This window comes from Anabrus simplex, chromosome 6 (genome assembly GCF_040414725.1).
Source record: "Anabrus simplex isolate iqAnaSimp1 chromosome 6, ASM4041472v1, whole genome shotgun sequence".
In the NCBI taxonomy this organism is placed as follows: Eukaryota; Metazoa; Arthropoda; class Insecta; order Orthoptera; family Tettigoniidae; genus Anabrus; species Anabrus simplex.
Window position 1 is genome coordinate 341,267,880 of NC_090270.1, and position 19,823 is coordinate 341,287,702.

Below are 19,823 nucleotides of genomic sequence, written 5' to 3' on the forward strand. Positions count from 1 at the left end.
TTTTCTGATTACATTTTATTTGGTACGGAGGTCACCCCTTTCCTTCTTTGTTGTTTTCATAAAGCTCCCCATTTATTATCTGTTAAAGAGTATTTATTTTTCATTAATTGTTATTTAGTAATGAATTAATTTTCTTTAAAACCCCACCTGGGTATATTATAATTTATTTTACTTATTGTTAATTTCCTTTTCCATTTTTCAACCTTATGTTGATTTTATTTACATTTTGCCATTACGTTTTAAAAATAAACTTAGGCTTTATCATCTTAATAACTTGGTTTGTTACCTACCTTTTGCCCTTCCATTAAATTTTTTTTTTTTTACTTCATGTAAATGCCGGTTTTCATTCGCCACGTTCGGTGGAGCACTGCCACCGTTTTTCTTGTGCTTTAATTTCCACGGCCTTTAGTTGTCTTCCTTGCTGCTTCCGGTAAGTTATTTCTATGGTTTCTTGTTTTTAATTCTGTGACTGTACTTGTTGTTTTTCTTCTTGTGCCCTTCTTCTTCCTCGTGTTCGCTATTACTCCCATTTTGGGGCGGACACGCTAACAACCTTCTCACCAGGGTCTCTATCTCTCTCCCTCTCTCTCTCTCTCTCTCTCTCTCTCTCTCTCTCCCCGTCCTTTTTTTCTCTCTCTCTTTCTCTCTCCCTGGTGGATAAGGTTTTTTTCACCTCATCACCCCTAGGTGGTAGCGGGGACCTAGAGGCTGGTGAGTGGTGAGAGTGGTAGCAGAGCGTGGTTGTTTGTTGTTCCACTGTTGTTGCTCTGCTGCCTAATCTCTGTTGTTTCTGCCTTCTGCAGCCTAACCTTCCTCCCCTCCTACCCTTGCTCGGTGCAGTGCTGTGGCGAATGTTGGCGGATGGAAACCAAAAATTAAGAAGCTAAAAGTGTTATTGTCAATAACTATTGTAAAAGGGAGTGCAAGGATCTTGTGTAATTTTTTGATTATTCTGTTCCATGTTTGCTACCATGGCGCGTGCCGTTACGAACCCCTCCTTCCTGCGTCGTGCCGAATTGGAGTACGAGTTATCCATTCGTGGCCTTGAACCTGCCCGTACTGTTGCTGAGTGCGCTGCCTTGCTATCAGCCAACTCCCAGGTCCCCATTAATGTATTTTCTATTGACAGGAGTCGAGTGGGTGAGTACCTTAACCTGATCTGTGACAATCTTAACGAAATTAATATTATTCGCGAAGAGTTTATTGAATTGCCTCCGTCCAAAGCCCAAGTAAACCGGCTGAGGGCCAGAGCTGACCACTACTCGGGTCGAATTCTGGATTTATTATCTATTAAGCCTGATTCTGTTTTTGTGTCAGAATGTGCTAGATTGTTAACGGTGGTTTCTGGCATCACCTCTGATCTAGATTTGCTGTTGATTAACAGAGATATGGAGAATTGTTCTATTTCTACTGGACTTAACCCCACTGTACCCACCCCGAGTGTCTCTTCCCACCAAATTGCGTCCTCGACCCATGCCCAAGGTCCGTGTTGTGTGACTGCTCCTTTACTGGAAACCTTAGTCTCTAAGCTAAATTCGGCGTCATCGCCTAACTGTTTAAAGGAAGTCTTTCGGGGAGTGAAGTCCTTTTCTGTAAATTCTATCGATGAGTGTATTCGATTCCTTCGGTTTCTGGTGGAGTTAACCGAGCCTGGTAATGTGTACTCAGTTGACGATTTGGGGATTTTCCGCGCCCTCTTCCCTCATTGTGAAGGGATTCTAAAGAGAGAAATTTCTGAAGCTATCTCTAAAAATTTATCGATTAGTACCTTTCATGAACTTGTCCTTTCCAAATTTATTCCCTCTCTTGCTCTCCAAAGTCTTGTGCCCCAACACTGTTTTCGGACCCAGTTCCTGCATGAGAACTTGCTAACTTATGTGCTGGATCTGCGATTCTTTTGCAAGGTTTTTAGAATTTCTGTGCCAGAATGTGAAATGGTCTCTAGAATTTTAAAAGGAATATCTCCTGCGTACCGCTCCTATCTTTCCTTAACCCGTTGCCCTACTACCTTTCAAGAATTGGAAGAGGCCTGTTCCTTTGCTGAAGATGTCAAACATGGGGATGCCTCCAGACCTGTGAATTTCCCTCCCCCTACTACTACCAATTGTCCCGTCCTTCCGTCAACACCTAAGGTAGTGAATGCCCGTAAATGTTACAACTGTGGGTCCCGAAATCATCTAAGAAATTCCTGCCCTGACGTTAGACGTGGTCCAGGCGCTTGCTATTCCTGTGGCTCTAGACAGCATGTTAAAAGAAATTGCCCCTTGGTAGACAGAAATGGTACTCAATGACTAGAAAGGGAAAGGGCAAAGTCTGCCAATTCTAAGTTTGTAAACCCTGAATCTCGTAAGAAACCGGTGTGTCCCCCTAGGTGCAATAGTATTTCTGCTCATGCCCCCTCCTCTGGCACGTGCACATTTGTCGAAGTCAACAATGAACCCGTAGATGCCCTTCTTGATACTGGAAGCGCAGTATGCTTGATGAATTATGCCTGGTATTGTCAAAAGAAATCCTCGTGTAAACTTCCGGAAATAAAACCCACTAACTTAAGATGCGTTTCGGCTAATTGTCAGTTCTTAAATATTTTGGGGACTGTGAAGGTCAAGTTGAGGATTGGGAATTTCACTTGGAAGATCAAGTGTTTGGTGACATCCAATTTATCATGTAACATTATTCTGGGTACCAATTTTCTATCTTGGGCTGGTGTCGTTTTGGATCCTCAGTGTCGAAATTTCTTTTTTAAATTTTCTCCTGACCTGAAATTTGAATTGATTAACGTTCCCTTGAAATTGCCTAAAGTTTTGTGTGTGGGTTACCCTGAGTCAGATGAGTCTAGTGACATCGATCGGCTTGACCTGAATCATTTAGGAGATGCCGAAGCACAGCAAGTTCGTGATCTTTGCAGGGAATTTCCCGATGTGTTCACTAGCAAGTTAGGCTTGACCAACGTACTAGAGTATGACATTGAGTTGTCGGACCTGCAGCCTGTTCGATCCCCTCCTTATCGCCTTTCCCCACCCCGTATGTTGGAATTAAAGAAAATCATTGAGCAAATGGAAAGAGACGGAGTGATCAGACCTTCGACTTCCCCGTATGCGTCCCCTGTGTTCTTGGTACCCAAACCTTCTGGTGGTTATCGTGCTGTGATTGACTATAGGGCTCTAAATAATAAGATTGTACTCCAATCTATTCCCCTACCCGACCTTCATACTTGTTTTGGATGGTTCTCAGGTGCGAAATTTTTCACTGTCCTGGATTTGAACCAGGCTTATTACCAAGTGCCATTATCGAAGAGATCAATTCCCCTCACTGCCTTCATCACCGACTGGAACTTGTATGAGTTCCTCAGACTCCCGTTCGGGCTAAGCTGTGGAGCAGCTGTGTTGTCGAGGTTGTTAAATTCCATTCTCTCTGACATTAAGTTCAGCTATGTCTTTAATTATCTGGACGATTTATTAATTTATTCAAAGACCTTCGAGGAACATATGGTGCACGTTAGGGAAGTATTGCTACGGTTAAGGAAAGCCGGCCTTACAGTGAAGTTATCAAAGGTAGCTTTCGCCAGACCCAGCATGTCTTTCTTGGGACATGTAGTTTCTTCTGAAGGCGTTTCCATAGATCATTCCAGAACTCAAGCCATTAGGGATTTTCCACCCCCCAAAGATGTCAAAGGCGTTGCTCGATTCATTGGTATGGTCAATTTCTTTAGAAAATTCATCCCTAACTTTGCTGAAGTGGCTGCCCCGTTGAACGACCTTAGGAAAAAGAATGTAAAATTTACTTGGGGTAAAGCCCAGGAGGAAGCTTTTAATTCATTGAAGGTCGCCCTGATTAATGCACCTTTGTTAGCTATTCCTGATTTCGAGAAACGTTTCATTGTCCAAACTGATGCCTCCGGGCGTGCTATTGCTGGCGTTCTGTTACAAGAACATGAAGATGGGCGTAGGCCCGTGGCCTACGTATCCAGGGTCCTCAATGATCTGGAGTCTAAGTATTCCATTTATGAACTAGAGTGTCTAGCTGTGCTGTTTGCTCTGGAAAAATTTCGATCGTTCATTGAACACGTCAAATTTGATCTGGAAACCGACAATCAGGCTCTTTCTTGGGTGTTGAACCGACCCAAAAGGACCGGTAGGATAACTAGATGGGCATTACGGATCTCATCCTTTAATTTCAATGTTCGCCACATTCGTGGGTCTGAGAACGTCATCGCCGATGGCTTGAGCAGGATGTTTGAAGGTCACCCTTGTGCGGAAGCCAACCCATGTGTCGATGAGCTTGCTGTCAATACGGTGGGAGTTAGTGCCATCCTCACCGATTCCCCATTGCTATATCAAGAAATTGGAGATCATCAAAAAACTGATCCGGATCTGAAAAGGATCATTGATACAATCAGTAGCGGGATCGAAGTAAAACCTTACTCCTTATCTAAGGGTGTTCTCTGTTGTAAGGGTCGCAAGGACCATAATTCCAAAATTGTCGTTCCTAAGGTTCTGGTACCGGTCATTTTCAAGTATTACCACTGTTCACCCCTTGGCGGTCATCTAGGAAATTTCAAAACTCGTTTGAAAATCAGGCAATTCTTTGTTTGGAAGAAAATGGATAGTGATATCAGGAACATGGTCAAATCTTGTAAATCTTGCGCCATCAGCAAACCTAATTTGAATAACCGGGTGGGATTAATGTCTTCATCACAAGCTTCGCGCCCCATGGAACGACTGTTCATAGATTTCGTAGGACCCCTCCCCCGATCTTCCTTGGGAAACACCCACATTTTTGTCTGTATTGATGCCTTCTCACGGTTCTGTTGGATCTTTCCCACCAGGTCCACTAATTCACGTACCTCTATCTCCTGTCTAAATTCCATCTTTGCATCATTTGGCCCACCTAAGTTCTTAGTATCTGACAACGCTAGTTCTTTCACCAGTAACTCCTTCAAAAGGTATCTGTTTGAGTTGGGCATTTCACATGTCACCACTATTCCATACTATCCAAATCCTTCTTATGCAGAGAGGTTGAATCGGAACTTAAAATCTGCGTTGATAGCGTATCATCATGACAACCAGTCTAAATGGGATTCCTGTCTGCATTGGTTGGCACATGCTTTCAATTCCGCTACTCATGAGTCCCATGGTAAGACGCCTATGTCTTTAATGTTTGGCTATACTCCGTACTCCCCTATGTCTAACCTGCTATGTATTGAGGATCTTCTCCCAGACCTATCTAGACCTAATGATGTTCAAAAGATCTGGAACGAAGCAAAAAGGAATCTAGCTGTGTCATACGAAAAGGTCAAAAAGCAGTACGATAAAGGTAGGAAACCGTCAAAATTCAATGTTGGTGATCTCGTGTATGTTAAGTGCTACCCAATGAGTAAGGCTGTGAATAAGTTTTCGGCAAAACTTGCCCCTAGGTACCAAGGCCCGTGCACTGTGTTGGAGTTCTTGTCTCCCGTTTCAATTTTGGTAAGTGACCCTGTAGCCAAGCGTATTAGGCGCGTTCATGTTTCTCAAATTAAACCCGGTTGATCTGGCAAATTGTACCGCATCTTCCGCTGGATGAATGCACCTTTGGTAACTGACCTGTATCGTTAGTGAATTTAGCACACATACTGTGGGATGGCGAGCGAGTCAATCTGGTCCTTCTGTGCCTCGTGTTGGTGACTCTGATTTAGTACTTCTTGTATGTTACTGTTTCTAGGTGTGGATCCTTGTAGTTAGAAATTGTCTTTCCTTAATTGTCCTGTGATGGTGGTATTAATACCTTGCTATAGATATCCTCGTTATATAGCCTTATGCTTATGTGGTGCGCTACCGAAGTTCCATTGGGGAAATCTGATGACATCTAACTTAAATTGTGCTTTGTTGTCCCTCTGTTTTCTCTAGGCTTATGTAATTTCAATGACTTGTTTCTTCTGTGGCTCCGCATCGGATTCCTTCCGCTGAACCCTTTGATCATCTTGTGACTTAATCATTGCTGAGCTATGGTGTGCCTGGGATGGAATGTAAGGGAGTGTGTCTGGTGCCTGAGTGTTTACCATTTTGTCATCCTTTCATAGTGTGCGTGTGTCTGATGATGTGTGGTGCTTAGTCATGATTGGGTTGCTATTTGTGCCTTTTTAGTATTGTACGATTTCTGATTGTGGTGTGTTTCGATCTATTGGTGTCGGAAAGGTTCCCTGCTTGCCTTCTGCATGGACCGCGTGTCTTAAAGGTGTTCCTTTTCCGGATACTGATGTTTGTATTCATCCATGATTGAGAGATCTGACACTCCTACCTTTGGGCACTCTTCGCGGCTGTTCTAAAGGTGGTTTTCTATGCGTGAACCCTCTATATTATTTTTCCTGTAATGGGTTTTTGGGCTGAATTTATCTTCCTAACCTTTTGGTTTTGGGGTTATGTAGAAAATCTGTCTCCGATTTTTCCTGTGGGCGTTCGGTTGGTGCACTCCTGCCAGCATTATGGTTGTATCTCCTGTGTTGTAACTTGGTAATGTTGTTGTGAGTTGTTTGGATCCTTTTGAAATGTGGACCGTTAGTAACGTTGTGTAATTTTCCTTATCTACCGGTTGGCGTGTGGAGTTTTCAGTGGTACTGTCGGACTTCCTTCCTGAGGATATTTCTCCTTTTGTGCTTCTGTGGGATGGACCTAGTCCTTAATCTGTACCTGGTTTGCTGTTGTAATTTCTGCTTGGTATTGTGCTGTTAGGTTGTAGTCTGTGAGCACGCGTTGAGGATAGTTATCCTTTACCTCTCTATTAATAACCCGTGCTGCTAGCTTGTCATTATTTAGGTAATCGTGTTTTGGATTACGTTGTTTAGCTGTCAAGACACCTTGGTTGGGATGTGATTTGTCCTTTAATTTACCTCTGTGTCGCGGTAGATTTGGCTGTTGGTTTGGTATCCACTACTCCGAGGAAGTACACCTTCGGTGGGCGATTCTTAGTTATCTCTTGGCTCTGGGATTTTCGACTTGTTCTTCCTCACGCAGAATTAGGTTCGTGGTTACTATTCTGTACCACGTTGCCCGGTGCATTTATTTTGGGTAGTTGTATCTTGATGTGGCCGTTGTGGTTGACTGACTGATCGCGATTTTTCCATCTGGTAACCTATAGGAGTCTCCCGATTGCCCATCGATGCTACTCTTGCCTGTCTTACCTCTCGGTAACTCGAGTGGTTTCTGCGTCCCTTCTCTCTGATGGTTTTCCGTTGGTCTGTTCAAAAATTAGTTTTCTATGCTTGAGTCCTTACCTGTGTTTTGTTGGTGATCCTGGATAAGTTGCCGATCCCAGTGTGGTTTGTATTTTGCTCAACCCCTCGTTCTTGACCCTTGGACTGATTGACGAGTTCGCCACTCTGTGGTTGTGTGTGTGTCACTCCGATATCTAAAAGTGTAATTTGATAGGTCTTTCATGTGTCCTCTTAGTTTAACGTCTGGTATTCTAAACCATATGTTCCAAGGACGTCTATTCTTTGGAGTGGACCTGTACCTTTACTTATATATTTTTCTTGTGGGTGATTTGTGCTTGAATAATATTACTGCTTGCCCTTCCGTTATGTTCATGATCCTTAGGGATATCTGTCTTAGTCCTAGTTGGTACTATGTGTTGGATTGTACCCTATATTTCTATGTGTTCTTGTTCATTGTTTCTCTACGTGTCATGGCTAAGTGTCCTTCGTGGCAGTGTAACATGGTGTATTTTATGTAGTTTCCCTTTGATTTCTTAATTGTCGTTGTATGGACCCTTCGTTTCCTTTGGTACTATATTGGACCAAGTGGAGAGCTCTGGGCTTCAGCTAGTTTGTTGGTAACTAGCCTATGTAAAGTTAATTGGCGGATCTGTGGATCCTGTAACTGAAAACTCACCTACTTTAATTTCCTGATTTGTTTTTTGTTCCTCCCTCTTCTTGTGGTTTTGCCCCCATTCGGGTTTTCCGGTGCGTTTCTTTTCCCCGGTTGTAACCTTTTTGCAACACAAGATCATGCGTTTCCTTAATTTCAAAGGAGACTTGTAAAGGTATTCATGCATTAAAAATTAATTTACCACCGTGCTTGAGAAAATAACCTGAATGCGTGGACTTATAAACATGTGGTTTTGGATTAATTTTGGTCAGTATATCTGTGATTAGTGTGAGAGTTGCCAAACCTCAAGGTGAACTGCGTCATGTGTCATAAACTGTATCATTGTGTGATGCATAGAAAACATGTGTATTAGGTGAACCTGAAACTTTGGTGAACTCTGGTCATTGTGCTCTCTATTTGATGACAAACATTACTCTGGTGATTTTCCGAGTGCTCGGTTAACATTACTGGACACTGATGTTGATCGCACCCGCCAATTATTTCTAAAAACTATGTGATATGGAACTGTGTCTTGGACTATTAACCTGGTCATGTGAACTACTAACTAATATTAGTTAATCTTGGTGGTCGTTTTCTGTTGGACTACTCCGCCCAAATTTAGTGTATGTGTGACCACCTCATCATTGATGGCATGTGCATGAGGTTTTGTCGTCGATTCGGGGCGGGAGGGCTGAGACAATATTAAATTATGTGAGCCTCCCCCTTATAAACATTTTGAACTGGCCTGTGAGCCCTAGAATATCTGTGTCAATGGACTGCTCGACATACCGTTTTAAACTAATGTAGGCCGCGCGCAGTAGCTCCTAGCTCTGTTTGGCCGCGCATGCGCAGGCCTAACTACCAGGCAAAACTGGCCTCCTCCTCGCTTGCTTGCCGACGCGAGAGGCAGTTCGCTGGAGTCAGCCATGATAGCGTGCTCGTGTGGTTTTGTGTCCGGCGTCATGGAGTCGTGGAGTAGCTGGAAACCACCGTAATCTCCCCGATAACGGGGATTTGCCCCAGATGAACTAATTGGAGACCTCCTGCCATTCCTTCTGATTTTGTTTTGGTTTTATTGTTTCGCCTGGATACTTCACAACGAGGTCTGGATGCCAGCGGTGACTGTATTTTCTTCGTCAACAATGTCAGGTTAAAACTCCTCTCATTTCTTCATCACCAAAGGTATGTACCAGTGTTTGAAATCATTCTAAACGTCGTCCTGAAGAGGATTTTGATATTTTCGAAGATTTCTGGAAAAATAATAATAATAATAATAATAATAATAATAATAAATATTTGGACTTCGCCGTTAAATTTATTCCTATTTGCGTGTGTGGTATCGAAGATCTGGAAAACTGTTTCGGCAACTAATCACAGTAATGTGGAAGGTTCACCATGAACTAAATTGGAATTATTAATTTAAAATTTTACTGATCTACTTTGGCATTTTAAATTGTAACTTTCCTTGTAAACCAAGGTACAGTCTCCAAGGTACCGAACCTTACCTCTTTCGGCTTTCTGTTTGCTTTCCTGTGTTTTGTTTTCTAATTCGTTCGGTATGTTTTCTTCTCCCCCCCCCCCCCTTCTGGGGTTTGGGTGAATTTAATTATTTTCTCTGGCCTGTTTTTCCTCCGTGTTTTAGGAGGCCTTGCTTGTTTCTTGTGGTTACCTTGGCGACGGTTCGTGTGTGCATTGTTGTCGGGTGAATTGTTGTCTGGCGTGTTGTGCCTGTGTGGATCTTGGATTTTATTCTTCGGGGCCGAGTGTATCGGTTACTGTTTAACCTAATTTGTTTATTTTCTCCTCCTTTTAATGTTGTGTTACCTTTTCCTTGCCCCGCGTGAGGAGGTTTTTTTTAAACGTAAAATGCTGTTTGTCTTGGAAACTGTCCTTGGTGGTAACTGAACGATTTCAAATTTGGTAATTATGAGAAAAGACCGCGTTGAAGATCCATTTTTTGAATAATTGTTAACTTAATATTTTTAAATTTATTTAACTATCCGTGATCGATCACATTTAATTTAAAGGTAACATTTATGTAAGAAAGTCTTTTGTTTCCCGTTGTTTTCTGATTACATTTTATTTGGTACGGAGGTCACCCCTTTCCTTCTTTGTTGTTTTCATAAAGCTCCCCATTTATTATCTGTTAAAGAGTATTTATTTTTCATTAATTGTTATTTAGTAATGAATTAATTTTCTTTAAAACCCCACCTGGGTATATTCTAATTTATTTTACTTATTGTTAATTTCCTTTTCCATTTTTCAACCTTATGTTGATTTTATTTACATTTTGCCATTACGTTTTAAAAATAAACTTAGGCTTTATCATCTTAATAACTTGGTTTGTTACCTACCTTTTGCCCTTCCATTAAATTTTTTTTTTTTTTACTTCATGTAAATGCCGGTTTTCATTCGCCACGTTCGGTGGAGCACTGCCACCGTTTTTCTTGTGCTTTAATTTCCACGGCCTTTAGTTGTCTTCCTTGCTGCTTCCGGTAAGTTATTTCTATGGTTTCTTGTTTTTAATTCTGTGACTGTACTTGTTGTTTTTCTTCTTGTGCCCTTCTTCTTCCTCGTGTTCGCTATTACTCCCATTTTGGGGCGGACACGCTAACAACCTTCTCACCAGGGTCTCTATCTCTCTCCCTCTCTCTCTCTCTCTCTCTCTCTCTCTCTCTCCCCGTCCTTTTTTTCTCTCTCTCTTTCTCTCTCCCTGGTGGATAAGGTTTTTTTCACCTCATCACCCCTAGGTGGTAGCGGGGACCTAGAGGCTGGTGAGTGGTGAGAAAGTTACGGGGCGTTCCCCACTTTTGTGTGAGGGTGGAGCACCCACCTAATAACTTTATATGGTAACTTACCGTGGTACAGATGACAAGAGTCTACCTGCTGCTGGGATAGCCACACACAGTCACTCACACCGGACCATTGTCACAAATATGTTTGTAAAAGGCTCGGTCATTTCCAACCAAGAGCCGTGATGATGATGATTTATAAATAAACTAGTACATAAGGAGGAATTGATGGGAAGGATAGACGCCTCGTACTAAATTTATACAGAATGCAGGACACTGATTTAGAAATCAATGGGGCAAAGAAAAATGCCAAAATAAGAAGAGGAGTTCATCGAAGAAGCCATCGCAGTCATGAAGGAGAAAACAACTGGGATCAAATTTAATGGCAAACAAGTATACTCTATAAGATTTGCAGTTGATATTGCCATACTAGCAGAGACAGATAGAAGTATGCAGAGCATTATCAATATGTTAGCAGAAAATTTAGGCGAATAGAACCTCAAAATTAATACAAGGAAAACAAAAACATGATAATATATAAACACAAGGAAAGCCCTATAACACACTTCAAAATTGATACTGATATAAATTAACAAGTGAAACAGTTTTGCTACCTAGGAACCCAGATCACGAGTGATAATCGGAGCATATCAGAAGTCACGAAGAGGACAGCAAAGGCAAAGAGAGCATTCCAAGATAAAAAGCATCTGCTGGCCAACAGACATATAGATATTCAAACTGGGAAGGCCTTTGCAAAAACCCTTTTATGGAGCGTGCTTCTGTACGGTTGAGAAAGCTGGACATTAGGAATGCAAGAAAAGAAAAAACTAGGGGCAGTTGAAATGTGGATCTGGAGAAGAATGATTTGTTTTTTTTTATTTTTTTTATTTTTTGATATTTGCTTTACGTCGCGCCGACACAGATAGGTCTTATGGCGACAACGGGACAGGAAAGGGCTAGGAGTGGGAAGGAAACGGCCGTGGCCTTAATTAAGGTACAGCCCCAGCATTTGCCTGGTGTGAAAATGGGAAACCACGGAAAACCATTTTCAGGGCTGCCGACAGTGGGGTTCGAACCTACTATCTCCCGAATACTGGATACTGGCCGCAATTAAGCGACTGCAGCTATCGAGCTCGGTGGGGAAGAATGCAGAGGATATGTTGGACTGAAATCAAGAGCAATACCGAAGTCCGTAGAGAGACAGGAGAAGAATGGAATCTGATAACTGAAATTGAAAAAAACGGAAAATAAAATTGATTGGTCACATTCTGCGGCATGAGGAGTTCCTTTGTAACATCATTGAAGTAAGAATTGCTGGGAAAAGAGGAAGAGGACGACCCAGAGTGTCTTACTTCAAGAACCTAATTCTGAGGATGAAGTGCAAGACCTACGCTGAGGTGAAAATACTGGTTCAAGATAGACATCCGTGGCTGCAGCGACAAGGCTTAGCCTTTAGAATATGATGACGAATTACATAAACCGGCCTTCGGCTGCCGAAATTACGATCTGTAAAATCATTGGAAATTCTACATGGGTATTTTATGAATAAAAGTTACACTTCCCAGGTTTTATACGGCATTCCAATGGAATCAGAACAGGTATTCTAGTATTTCCTTACAAACCATATTGAGTGTAGCTGTAGCTTGGAGTTGTACTTTGTCGTCTATGGATCTGCGTGCTCTTGAGGAAGCTGCATACAACTGTTCAAAAAGAATCTCCATCAACAGCGTCGTCAGCCCATCACTACGTATGAGCACTGCACAGAGATTTGGAATTTAATCCAGGCTTTTGGTATGCATTCTATTGATTAGAAATTATATAACACCACAGCTGTTGGTGGAAATATTTTCATCGAGCGGAACTCGAACCGGCCAACCACGATGCCAGATCAGGCAGACGACCGCGGCCACCCGGTGAGCTGCTCTATATCGTGATTATTGATAGTGATAAACCTCCAAACAATGATTCATTCATTACACTTTATTACCGGATCAACCTTTTACAATAAACATGTATAGTATATACAAAAACTGATGACATACACTCTCTGAAGTTCATCGTCCTTCTTCCTCAATCTTTCTTTCTTAATCTGTTTACCCTCCAGGGTTGGTTTTTCCCTCGAACTCAGCTAGGGATCCAACCCCCAACGCCTCAAGGGCAGTGTCTTCGAGCGTGTGACATTGGGTCGGAGGATACAGCTAGGGAGGATGACCAGTACCTCGCCCAGGCGGCCTCACCTTCTATAATATGCTGAACAGGGGCCTTGGTGGGGATGGAAAGATAGGAAGGGATAGACAAGGAAGAGGGAAGGAAGCAGCCGTGGCCTTTAGTTAGGTACCATCCCGGCATTTGCCTGGAGGAGAAGTCAGCAAACCACGGAAAACCACTTCCAGGATGTCTGAGGTGGGAATCGAACCCACTTCTACTCAGCTGACCTCCAGAGGCTGAGTAAACCCCGTTCCAGCCCTCGTATCTCTTCGTGACAGAGCCGCGAATCGTTCCCGGGCCTCCGGAGGTGGCAGCTAATCACACTAACCACTGCACCACAGAGGCGGACCCTTGTTCCTTCATGCTAAACAAAAATATGACAAACACTGACCGCATTTGAACTTTTTTTGTCAGTTCCTTAAGTAGTCCGTGTCACATTAACACCTTATACTGATCTAATCATTACAATATTCAAACACTGTTACGCCATGAATTAAATCTGATATAATAATGAACCAAAACCTGTTTACATCTTCTGATTGCACTTATATGTCCATCTTTCCATCCGTATGTATTGCTGAAATGATCGCAAGTTCAATTGTCTTGGTTTCCGTCGGTGTTCCATAATGAAGTGAACGGTTGCTGCAGTTAGCCAGAGAACTGTGTTGTTGACCGTGGACGGGATGAATGCATATTCTATGTTGATGAGTCGATATTCTAAGATGGGGTTTAGAGTCATGTGAAGTATTTTGCATATTTGCGAAAGATCACGCCCAAACGTTCGCACTTACACAAGACTTATTAATGTATCTCTTTGTTGACAATGTTCATATATATTGGAGTCAGACCGTCCATGTCGGAATAACTTATCCTTTGTTGGTATAGTTTTTGTACCGGGCGGTACACCTCCACGCCGCGAATTCAAATATTGCGCGAGTTGAAACCTCTCTACAGGAGAAAGCCTGAACTTTAACAAATTGTGTTAACTCAACGGTTTCTCGGAAGATGTCACTACTGTAAATTTGGTAATTTTGAAGTGTTCTGAACTGTGTCTATTTTGATTTGTGTTTGTTTGCTCCGTATCAAGAAGTTTGAACATTCTCTAACAGATGTCGCTACCCAAAACTATGGTAACACACTCTGGTGCAATGGAATGAACTTTCTAAGTTTTATTTTTACTAATTTTTTTTCTGTGGTTTGTGGGTTGGCAATATAAATCCTTTCTTTCCGCCCGTTTTGAATGTAACCAATCATGAATTTACGTAATTAATTTTCCACCAATAAGATGTTTCTTCCTCATCTTGTGTATTAGTTTTTGCTGTTGGCCAATAAAAGTTTGTGGGCGGGTTGTTATCATTCATGAAAGGTCTCGAATGTTCCACGAGGGTATATAAACTGCTGATTTTCTTGTCTCGGTGCCACTTCAGTAACATCTCTCTTAGTGTGTGAATATGTAGCAGGGGGCGGGAAGCGCCTCTTTCTTCAAGCAGCAGTTCATCTACAAGGTAATGGCCTATTAACATCTTCATTTCTTGCTAGCTCAGCAGTTTAACTCTCGAGGAGGGTTCGAAACCTTTAGTATGTAACCTACCTTTTTAAAATGTAAATTCTTTTCTGTCTATCTATAAATTACAAATCTGTAAAGCGGGGATAGAGAGTGCTTCACCCTCTCGAACTCCCCTTCATTTTTGAAAAAGGAGGTGACTACGTTTTCATAACCGTTCTTCTCTCCTTTAATATAGTAAGTTTTCTCATACGTGTCACCTCCCTAGATTGGGATTAGCCCCTGTATTCTCAGCCTAGCGCCACATAGGTTTTTGACACAAACGTTGTGTTGGAGTGCAAGTTATCGCCTCCATTCATTTTGTATATTTTAGGCCATTTTTCTTAACCTGTTTGTTTTCTTCATGCGAAGGCCCCGTAGGTTGGGTATTAATTACCCCTGTTTCCTTGTGTGCCTTAAGGGCATATAAAAATGAAGTTTGTTGTAGCCTTTGATAGGCTTGTAAAATCGAGAGCGGGACAGCTCTTTATAGTGTTGTGGTGAAAGTGCCTTAGAGAGGCTTGAGATGTAAAATTGGGAGCTAATGCTCCATGTAATTAAGGGTGTTCTGCCCTTTGGTATCTTGTTATTGTGAGCTGAGAGCTCAGAAATTATTATTGGGGCTCGAAGCCCAGGTCTTGTAATTACCCCCTAAATCTTGTGATTTCTTTGTATCTAATTTTCGCTTGTTGATGACTTGTTAAGTTTACAAATTCTATGTCATCATTGTTAAGTTATGAAAATATAACCTTTGTTAAAGTTTTAAATTAACTTTAATTTTGTAGTTGAGACCTATTCCCGCCCGCACCTTCTTTCACCTCTAACTACCACGGATAACTCCGTAACAGTTTTATTTATTGTTAAATATAAAGTTGTTTTAGGGGCTGCCTGGCCGAGGCGGTAAAGGCGTGCTCGGTTCGCCCGAAAGGACGTGGGTTCGAATCCCCTTCGGGAAGTCGTAAAATTTAAGAAACGAGTTTTCCACTTCCGCATATGAACCTGAGGTTCACTCAGCCTTCACCAAAAATGAGTACCAGGTTAATTCCTGGGGGGGGGGGGCAAAGGCGGCCGGGCGTAGAGCTAACCACTCTACCCCGTCACGTGCCGCGGTTAACGATGGTGGAAGCCTTTCCCTTCCACTCCTCCAACAGCCTTCATGGCCTGTACGGAGGTGACTCTGTCTTTGTCTTTTATAAAGTTGTTTTCCATTGAAGAGGAATCCATTTATGATCAATATTATTCCATATTAGTTTCCAGTGTCGCGAAGGATACCGTGACTGTATTGTAAGTGGCTTAATATCCCGGTTCATTATAAGGTTATATATGCGTTTTGATGTTGCAACTGAAGTTGGATTTATTATTCTTGGAAGGTTATCTATAAAACTCAAAACTCGTTCGAAATGCAGTGGCAAATTATGATAGGAAATGGGAAAGGCCACAATTCGGATAATACGAGGGTATCTTGAAGATACCAGTCCGGTTGGAAAATGTGGCATATACAGACGAAAGGACAAGGTGTTAACTACATGTGTGAACAATAGACAGCACAGAAATATCGTAACACACTAATTTATTACGGTAGTATACAGGGAATTATAGCCTTTTCAGTGCAAAAGGAATGACAACACAGTGCACATAAAGTTGACATGAAAAACCTGGGCCTAAAGTCCCTCAATGTAGTCCCCTGCTACTGACACCACACGTTGCCAACGATGTGGGAGGCGCTGAATACCATCTGCCTCAGCATTTGCCGCACCATGTGTGAATCGGGTCACCTGTTGGCGCACAGCATTAGCAATGTCCTCTCGTGTTGCAAATCGCCTACCACGTAGTGGTTCCTTAATCTTTCGAATGAGATCAAAGTCACAGGGAGAAATGTCGGGAGAGTGCGGTGGGTGCTCCAATTCTTCCCATCCCCAAAGTCCCAGTAGCTGCCCTACATACTCTGCTTTATGTGGTTTTGCACTGTCATGCAGGATTATTGTACTGCCCACAAGATCCGGACGTTTCTCCCGAACGCCACGTCGTACCTGTCGCATCAGGAAGTCCCTGTAGTACTGTGCGGTCACTGTTCTGCCATGTGGAATAAAGAGGCAAACAATGACACCCCTGACGTCATTCGCGACGATCACCATCAATTTGACTGGGGAAGGATTCTGACGGACCTTCTGCCTCCTTGGTGATCCAGCATGTCACCATTCCGCGGACTGACGTTTCAGTTCTGGTTCGTATGCCTTGGCCCAAAATTCATCGATGGTGATTATTCGTGACAAGAACTGATCGCCGTCCTGTTGCCGGCGTGCAAGGTGGTCGGAGCATATTGCATAGCGCACCCACCTTTGAACTTCCGTCAGTGCATGCGGTACCCACCGCGATGCGATTTTGCGCAGTTGCAGCTCGTCACGCAATATCTTGTGGACGGTGCGTTTCTCGATGCCACTTGCCCTCTATAACTCCAGTAGCGTTCATTGTCTGGCTTCATAGATGAGCTGTTCGATGACGGCACGTGCCACGTCAGTCCGCACACTGACAGGTCGTCCCGAACGTTACTCATTACTGGTTGACACACGTCCTTGCTGAAACTTTCCTACCCACCGTGCTACTGTACGGTATGGTAGGGAATTATTCCTAAGGACATTCCATCGCATTTCTCCCTCGGAGAACAGCTATTTTGATGTAAGCGCGCTGCTCAACATGGGTTAAATCCATCTCGCGCGACACTCACCATCTGACTGATTTCACAGCCCCCGCTGCACTACTACCAGCTATATCAGAGCCATCTGTTGCTCTGCATTCACACTATGGCACACGGCACATATACATTTGTCATCCGTTCACATATATACAAGAAAAAAATAGTTGAGATGACTTTTGCCCTAATTCTCGTATTGTTCATAACCGCTTTGGCATAATCATCATCTGGTCTGCGCTCACAATTAATGATATTTCGCGCGACGAGTGCAGTGCATTTAGCTTCTGCATAATCTAGTCCTAAACCTCCACACCTATTGCTTTGGTAGCAGCGAAAGATAATACTTTTCACTGAACAGTTCAATGCATCGCCGCATTGTTCTTGTAACCTATAAATGGTACCAGTTTAAGTCTCTCAAAAATACAACCGTGACGATAAAGTTCGGTTAATGAAGTCGGAACGGTGGATCCGGCAACACTAGCGACACATAACCTGTGTAGCAGCAGGTTTTGACCACCTGCTCCCAACGTTGTTCAGTTGAGCATCGTGTGTGTGCCGTGTAAGACCTGTTTGACACAGTGCGTGTTTAGTGATTTGGTTCTGAACTGCGAACAGGAACATGAACGACAAAACGATCAATGTACAGTTTTGTTTTAAGCTTGGCCAGACAGCGAAAGAAACGCATGCGATGCTGGTACGGATTTATGAAGATCAAGCACTGTCCTTGAAGTGTGCGTTCGAGTGGTTCGGCCGTTTTCGAGAAGGCCGGGGAAGTGTTTCTGGGAAAACCCCGTAGTGGAAGACCGGCGACGGCCGTCAGTGACGAAAACATTGAGAAGGTGAGGACATTAATCACGAACGATCGGCGAATAACTGTGCACATGATAGCGGATGAACTTCAGATTAACCGTGAATCCGTGCATCAAATCGTTACCTAGAAGTTAGGGAAGCGGAAAACGTGTTCTCGTCTTGTGCCACATCACTTGACGATCAGTAGCAGGCACGTTTAAGGGCTTCACAGGATTTTTTGTCGAAACGGCGCATTCGACGCCAAATTTCTTGAACTGTATTGCCACTGAGGATGAAACCTAGTGTCTCAGATACGACCCTGAAACGAAACGGCAAAGCACGGAATGGCGTTCTCCGCGATCCCCTCGTCGGAAATAGGTCATAGCCGAAAAGTCATGCATCAAAATCGCTTTGAAAGGAATGAGATAATAATAATAATAATAATAATAATAATAATAATAATAATAATAATAATAATAATAATAATAATAATAATTTTATTTGCTTTACGTCCGAGCAACTACATTTACGGTTTTTGGAGACGCAGAGGTGTCGGAATTTAGTCCCACGGGAGTTCTTTTATGTGCCAGTAAATCCACAGACACAAGGCTGACGTATTGGAGCACCTTCAAATACCACCGGACAAAGCCAGTATCGAACCTGCCGAGATGGGGTTAGAAAGCCAGCGCCTCAACCGTCTGAGTCACTCAGCCCGGCGAGAGCACCTTTGACGCGCATCCTTTTCACTTTCACTGTCAAAATAATGTGTAAAAACAGAGCTTACTCTTTTGAATGTAGCAGAAAATTTCCACATAAACTTCAACTCACACTTTGAAAGTTGGCAAAAAATGTCTTGTACAGTCTGATCACAAGCAAAAGTCGTCATCTGGAAACAGCCGCTCTTTTGTCGAATGCGATCAAATAATGCCCAATCCTTCATATCATGTTGCTGCTAGCACCCTCTTACTACTGTATTATACGGATTAAACCACCATTAAATAGGTGATCGTTTTCACAATATAGACAATTTCTTAGCAAAAATGGCGTTGATATCTCATATCGTTTTGAAGTATTTACTACATATGTGATTTTGTGATATAAATTTTTGTTCAGCTCATCGCACCGCTTGTAATTCGAATTTAAACAAAAGAATGAATTATATTTTAAGCAAAGTGTCTTATTGCGAGGAGGAAGTAGATTTTATTTCGCGTTCAGGTAAAATAAAAAAAATAAAAAATGCCCGATTTTAACTTTTTAAAATCAAAATGCTGTGCAACTCATTTACACACGTACACGAACATATCTGTAACTTAAGTAGCCTCGGCTGGCCGCCTGTGATTTGGGCATCCATTTGTATACCTTGTAAGTGGAATGTCGTAAAGTGAAGAAATTTCGTGTATCCATCTGTTCTCTACGTGATTACCAGGATAGGCCCTCTGAGGAAACTAGAACTCAAGGAAACGAAGATCCTGAGGAGAATACTGGGACCTGTAAGAAAAAAGAAAAAATGGAAGGACGTACAGAATTCGGGGCTTGTTCTTCCATGGGCGGCTAACCCGCATGAACCCCTGCAGACTTACCAACAGGATTTTCACTGTGGCAGATAGAGGGAACGTGGATATCTTCGGTCCAGTCGGATCTGGAACAACTGGGGATCCCGCACGAGTCCATACATGACCTCCCACAATGCCATCCAACGTCACTTACGAGTAGGAAGAACACAGGGACCAGCAGGCTTATGTAGACGGAGGAAAAGAAAGCTGGCTCACAGCCAGAAAATGATAAAGGATAAAATAGAAGGCCCAAGTGACGAGAAGATACGAGCCCCGTCGTCCTCAGTACGCCCAAACGACAAAGAAAGAAAATATTTTAGTTCAAAAAAAAATATATTTTCAGAATTCGAGCAATAGTCAGGAAGATATTCGCGATTATGACATCTTTACGTCCGGGTCCTTGGC